We start from the raw sequence: 7,217 nt of genomic DNA, 5'->3' as shown, positions 1-7,217 counted from the left end.
AGATGCAGTATATTTTCTTGCTGTGTATTTTCAGTAGCAGTACTGGATCAGTGCTATACTTGTTCTGCTTCACAACAAACCTCATACCCGGGCTATAACATAAAAGATTTTTGTTAAAATTATTACTAACTGCATAGAAAAGATACTGGGTTTTAACCATGTAAATGGAAAAGCTGGCTTAAGAAGTGCATGTAGCATATTGCCCATTTGCAAGTTCTAAATAAAAATCTACACCAGAATAATGAATATCAATAACCACTTTTTCTGGAATTCATAAATAAAGCTTTTCACTTGATTTCAATGAAACATGTATTAAAAGCACTTGAGAAACAGGGCACTGAGTCTACATGTACTAGTAAACTGAAGATCAAATAGCTCAATCCAATGGCTTCTATTAGACTTCCTCAGGACAGTGAAAAATTTAAAATTGTGAGCGAAGTCTGGAAGGAAATACCATACCACCAAACTTATCATCAGCAGTCCTATTTGAAGTCTTAGCACAGATAAACTTCAAGATAAACAGGAAAAGCTTATTAGATCAAGTCTGAGAGTAAAACAGAAAATAAATTAAAATTAAACTGAAATAATGTATGCTCAAACCATCTACAAACCTGTGTAATTGATGCATAGATGAAGACAGAGCTGAAGAATAATTATAGGCACATTTGCACTATTAGTGGGGAAACAAATAATGGAAGCTTAGACAGCACAAAGGGAAACAATCATAATACATTTGGACATTTCCATAGAACATAAGAAGTTCATCAAACAAGAAATTTTAGCTACAAAATATGAGCACTCACAGCAGCTCTCAAACTTGCAGCAGACATGCATGTGCCCTAACAATGCATGCATACTCAGTGATAAATGTGTACACACACATGAGCTGGTACAATTTTAAACAGAGGAGCTAGGTGTACCTTCACGAGTATGCACCCGAAAACAGCCAGAATACTCTGCAGATAAGTAACATGGCAGCAAGTTATTGACATCCAGCAGTTGACCAGAAGTTTCATTGAACAAAGAAATATCAGCTTCTCTTGTCACTGCAGGAAACTGAAAAATTTGAAGGTATTTCTACTCATGCTATATATCACAAAACACCATTTGGAAACAACAGAAACTGAATAGTTGCACCTAGATGGATACAAATTTTTATCACATTATTGCAGATGTAATATATGCAGAAGGGGAGTAGCTACAAACAAAAAAGTCCTAGGGCACTTATGTAAATAAGTACTGCACACCTTTGAATGACCTACTTCCAGTAACAGGACTGAAACATAAAACATAGTGGTTCTGGAAAGGTACAAGCTCCATCAGCAGTTATTTTAAACTTCATTATGCAATTAGGAGAAGGACAAATAGGACTTGGCTGAAGTAACTGGATAGTGATTACTGTAAATGCGAAAACCTAAAAGTTTTGAAGAGAGGTCTATACTTGTTTTATTAATTGGTTGTTATGTGTAACACTAATTTCTTCTAGATTCTTATAAGGTGTTTGGAACTGAATTAAACTGGTTTTATTTAGTTTTATGGAGAGTGATTTGGCAGTGAATCATAGCATATCTTTTTTGACAGTGTAAGCAGGAAATGTGAAACCTCTCATTGCAGCTCACTCCTCTAACCTCTTCACCGTAAATCGTAACTGACAATCTGCTACTGTAGTGCTGGAGGAGGAATAAAAAGGTGCAAATTCTTCCATAAATGAGGAGCAGTGCACAGGACTCCTCACAGTAAACTTTATACTGTTTATGGCTGTGGTTAAGAGAGGCTAACACTTAAAACAATTCGTTGAGAAACATCATTCTCCTGCTCAAAGGAAAAATGGCAGTTCTATGATTCAGAATTGTGGGATCTGAAGTTGAGTACAGTAGCAGCAGGATGCTGGGATTAATTTCTCATTAAGACCGACTCACCATGACATGGGACAGTAGAGAATGGGGCTCGAAAGCTGCTGCCAGGCACAACAATTTTATCAACTTAGGATCTGACACGAAAGTCGATGCACAGAGTCTATTCTTGCCAGGGCTATAGCAGAGATTTCACAATCAGAAGAAAATCTGTTGAATATGTTGTGCAGTCTGTGAGATTAAACTTTTAGCATAGGATTGCACACATTTTCTCCATAAACTTTGAAAGCTGACAATCCATGAAGCAGAATCAGATTTGTGATGTTCCAAAAACTCTGAATGGGCTGTCCCTATGTGTACTAGGAGGAAACATAATCCAAACAAAAGGTCACTTCATCTGATGGAGGTAGCACAGATGTGTCAGACAGCAAAGCCAACTTTTGCACTAAGTAATGCAATAGAGGATTTAATTACTTATTTAACCAGTGAGCAGGCATCTTTCAGATTATGTGCCAACCTCACAAACTACCTCCCCCAGATCCTGTCATGTGCAGTTTCCATCCAGTTTTCTGTGAATCCTAGTTGTTGCAGATCTTTCCATAGCCCATCTTCCCATCTTGTTTTTGGTCTTTCCTGGGAGCATTTTCTGTCTGGTCTTCCTACCAAGGCTACTGGGACCAGCATTTCAAGGTAAGGGACTGGTGGCACAATGTAATGCCAGTGCTGGCAGTGCCTCCTTGGTAAAGTTTGTGCCACCAGAAAGTATGGTAACCACTGGATAAAAGGGGGGAAAATGATCCTGTATGTTGATGTGTATGTCACATTTTTTTTCTTTCAGTTGCCAGAGTCTATGTAACGGGCAGGTAAGTAAGGAAACTACTTGTGATACACAGTTGTATGAAGGCTCTGAGCACTATGGGACTCAACTGCTGAGGTCATTAGTCCCCTAGAACTTAGAACTAGTTAAACCTAACTAACCTAAGGACATCACAAACATCCATGCCCGAGGCAGGATTCGAACCTGCGACCGTAGCGGTCTTGCGGTTCCAGACTGCAGCGCCTTTAACCGCACGGCCACTTCGGCCGGCAGTTGTATGAAGGGTCATGGGATTGTAGGCACTAGTGATATGATACTATATCCTTCCTCCATCTCAGAGAGGTTGAGGACTCTCAAGGGAGAAGGCAAGTAGTGTGATGGCGGCTACAGCGGAAGAAAACGTGCAGGGTGGATATTGTGGGACAATGGTTAGGACCCGAAGGTTGCAGCTGAGTCAGGACCCAGGTTTGTGATGGAACTTTCATAAAAGCACCACCAAAGGTATCGGATGGGGACCTGCATAAGACAGAGTAAATGCTAGAGTATCATCTGTTGAACAAGAAAAACGGAACACGAGATGTGGGTTAGTAGAAACAGGGCTGGTAGTGACAGAGCCATTGTCGAATGGGCCTGTAGTGGAGGAGGCTGTGAAGGTGGCCGAGCCAGCAGTGCAGGTGGTCATACCAACTTCAATGAAGGCAGTGCCAGAGGCACAGGAAGCTGGCAAAAGGACTGGTGTTGAAGTAGCTGGAGGCACAGAGGTCAGCTGCTATGGCAGTGGGCAGAGATACAATGATACGCACGACCAGTATCAGAGGCAGCAGAGGAGAAGGTAGCTCCACAGGTGCCCGTCCAACTCTAGTGCATCGACCAAATTACATTGACAAAGAAGGCATTAGCCTACTGAGCTAGTGTCGACCAGGCCAGTGGCTACCAAGCTGGCACTGACTGAGCCTGAGGTGGAGGAGGTCATGCCAGTGACAAAGGAGTCCTTTGCAATGATGCAGGGGCCATGTTGTCAGCATTGGGGGGCATGCCAGCCACAGTAACAGTGGCGGCAGCAGCAGGCTGCAGCAGTTGCAGAATTGAAGATGTCTCCACAGGGTGACAGTCGACCAACAGAGGATGCATCAGGTCTGAGAGGATAGGATAAGTGGGAGGACCTAGCAAGGAAGATGGCCCTGAAGAGAAAGGGCACACTGACTCATAGTAAGCTGTGAGCTGGTACCATAGGTGAGAATAGGAAGCAGAGGAAAGTTGTCTCTGGAGTTAAGAAACTGAAGGAAGCTATAAGCCTAAGCACCAGACTAGAAGAGGAGAAAAGCTTGACAGCAAGAGTGCTCATGGATCACAGAGGCAGCAAAATACTGTTACAAACAGGATGAGGAAGGCCAGCTATGGCTCCACGGCGTCATTGAAAGCCCACAACTGTGGGCACTACTGAAGCTGTGTCTGGGATGGGGCAATAACTGGGTGGGTGAGCCACTGCAGGAGAAACTCAGTGTTGCACAGCATGATTTCAATGCTGCAGTACATCACCTGTAACAAAGGAAAACTGTGCCAAAAAAACAAGACCTGCTGTGTCATAGCGAAAAAGTTCGCAACAATTCAGAAAAATGTACCAAAGAGAGGCTACCTTGTATGAGCAATAAGACTGTCACTGGGGAAAGCAACCTGAAAACCAATTGTCCTTGTTGTCAGTTTTGTTTTTGTGACTGTGTGGGATCAACAGACTTCTAGTTGTGAATCCAGGTAGCCAGACAATTAACTTTATTAACACAACAATAGTCTCTTGGCGTGTATTTTGAAGCACATAACATTAGTCTCTAGGTTTGTAACTTGGTGTAAGTTTAGAATACAATATTGTACATTGGAATATCACTCGAATGGTCGTAGGTGGTGACAATCAGTGGTACAGTGAAGGCCCACAAGCACAAGGTAGAGGGCTTGGAGATGATGATGTAGGTGATGTCCCATGAAGAGATGTGGAGGAGTCGCTTGGCAGTGGCCGAGGGGTTTGACACCGTGCCACAAAATGCTCCTCAGTCTTCATTTGTGAGCGAATTCTGTATTAGGTGGTGTCCTGCTAGACAATAGCCCAAAGGGCTCTCCATATTGAGGGCTCAGGGACAGTTGGCACTTGGCCGCAGAGTGGCTCCTGAAGAGCTGCTTCTGTGCTCAGTATTGGGAGCTCCATAATGAGAGTTGTCATTTGGCTACAGAGTAGCTCCCAATGTGCAACTGCTGTAGATTGGCTGAGCAGTGACCTATATAACCAGGTAACAGAAAGATACAAGGAGCAGGGCTTGGAGGCATGTGTCTGGTGGCAGCAATGTAATACCAGCACTGGGAGCACTCCTTGTGGGTAGGCTCACACCATTGGAGAGCATGATGAACACTGGAGACAGGAGGGAAATGATCCTCCATCTTTATGTGCAAGCTGGATTGTTTTCCTGCAATCACCAGAGTCCATGTAGTGAGCAGGTGAGGAAGGTGGCCACTCATGATTCACAGTTCTATCAGTGGTAGCTGGATCATAGGTGCTAGCTGTAAAATATTCTAATAACAAAATGTAATAGCCAGACAAATATTTCCATTTCATGTTCTGTTTATTCTTTCCATTTGTAGCAAAATGTAACAAATCTTTTTACACTGAACATTTCATGCTAAAAACGTTTTGACACAGACTGGTATCACACAGTAACTGTTATAAATTTAAACTGAAACTTAAACTCTCTGAGGGGCTTCACCACTGGTGTATATATAGATCACAATAATTGATGTATTTTGAAGTACTGTTAGTGCTTAAACATGATTAAACTTACAATTAAAAATTGTGCTCTAACATAAGTCTAATATCATACTGAAAAACGTTCTATAGCAAATGAAAATTCTCTTTGCATTAATTAAATCATAATTAAATATGTTCACATTATTTTTGAATACTCAGTTTGATCACATAAATTATACAATAAATAATTACTAGTTTCAGCCATTGCTCTATTCAGATCTGTTACCAAGAGATTTATTTGTTATTCTTATGTATTACTAGATCTGCTTTAGATTTAGCTTCAGCTAAATGATCTTCTATTGATCTGATGAAATTAAATTTTCCTTGAGACACACGAATCTCAGCTTTATCTTCAATAATGATAGAAGCTGAAGAAATGAATTAAAATTTGTCATACCACTGTTTTTCTATTTGTAGCAGATCTCAAGATGGCAACAGCTGAAACCGGTAATTATGAACTGTGCAAGTTACGTGATCAAGAGAGATGTTTACAGATAAATTGCGATAACATGATCATGGACTCATCTACAGACTTTATGTCTTCAATTGATAAATTTGTTTTTCTTTACAAAATTTTATTAGTCAACCTTGACAAATGTATGCTGGTCTTCAGGCATCCATGCAGTCCAAAATCAGACCACTGTCACATCCGAATGCTCCCCTTATCTGATATTTCACAATTTGACTAGCCAGCAAAATGGAGACCTGCAGTAGGCCCCTTTCAAACATTGACAAGTGCCATGTGTAGGTACATGGCAAAAGACCCCCCAGATATGGTAAAGTTAAAATTTATTTAAAAAAAGAAAAATGAAACAGCGATCAACCATAAGCATCAGCAAAGACATTAATTATGAATGTGCGGTAAGGCGCAGACAAATGAACAAAAACCATCATTCACTTTTCCTTGTAGATTTTTTTGTTTCACGCTCTTGTATGTAGAAGGATGGTTAAGATGTATTTCACAAAGTATGACGTGCTATGAAAGTTGGTTGCCTGCAACGACAATTGAAATGTAACAGAGCAAGTCTGAATAGCACAATTTCGTACATGCAGTTGTACTATACTTTAATTTTTTTGACCTAAGTGCCATGACTCCATGGTACTGGTTGTATGTAGGGTTTGTTAACTATTGTTATAGTAAGAAATTTCTACAACATTGTTATTAGTCATAAAAACTCATTGTCTCTATTTTCTGTGTGCATGAATCACAATGGAGAGCAAGTAAAGCAAAAAGATAAAAATTGAGGAGTAGTTCAATATGTCCTCCATGGACATATGCAAAGCCAACGTGATCATCAGCCATTGAGCTGTTGGTGTAAACCACATCATGGCCTCTGTACATGACAAGAATCTAGAGGAAGTGGCAACAGAGAGCCGCAGGATTAACTGAGTTCTTAGGGCCATGAGAAAAGTCCAGGCAAAGCCACAGCCTAGGTGTACACCATGGAGGTGTACACGAACGGACCTCAAGTATAGATGGTAACGGCAAGGACTCCAGTTCAGAAAGAAGGGATCAGACACGAACTGCAACTGGAAGCCCTGACCTGGGCAGCTGATGTGGGAGATGAACTGCCATGGGTGAGAAAAGGAGACGGTAATTCAGATGCACAGGAGAACTACAAATCTGTGCAATGTAACTGGCCAGCAGTTGTGCACGCCTAACTGGCAATGGAGGGACTCCGGCCTCCACCAGGACGCTGGTCACCGGACTCATCCTAAAAGCTCCAGTCACTAGGCGAACACCATAGTGATGCAC

Source organism: Schistocerca serialis, chromosome 5 (assembly GCF_023864345.2).
Source record: "Schistocerca serialis cubense isolate TAMUIC-IGC-003099 chromosome 5, iqSchSeri2.2, whole genome shotgun sequence".
NCBI classification, from domain to species: Eukaryota; Metazoa; Arthropoda; class Insecta; order Orthoptera; family Acrididae; genus Schistocerca; species Schistocerca serialis.
Note: the sequence above shows the minus strand (reverse complement) of the source record.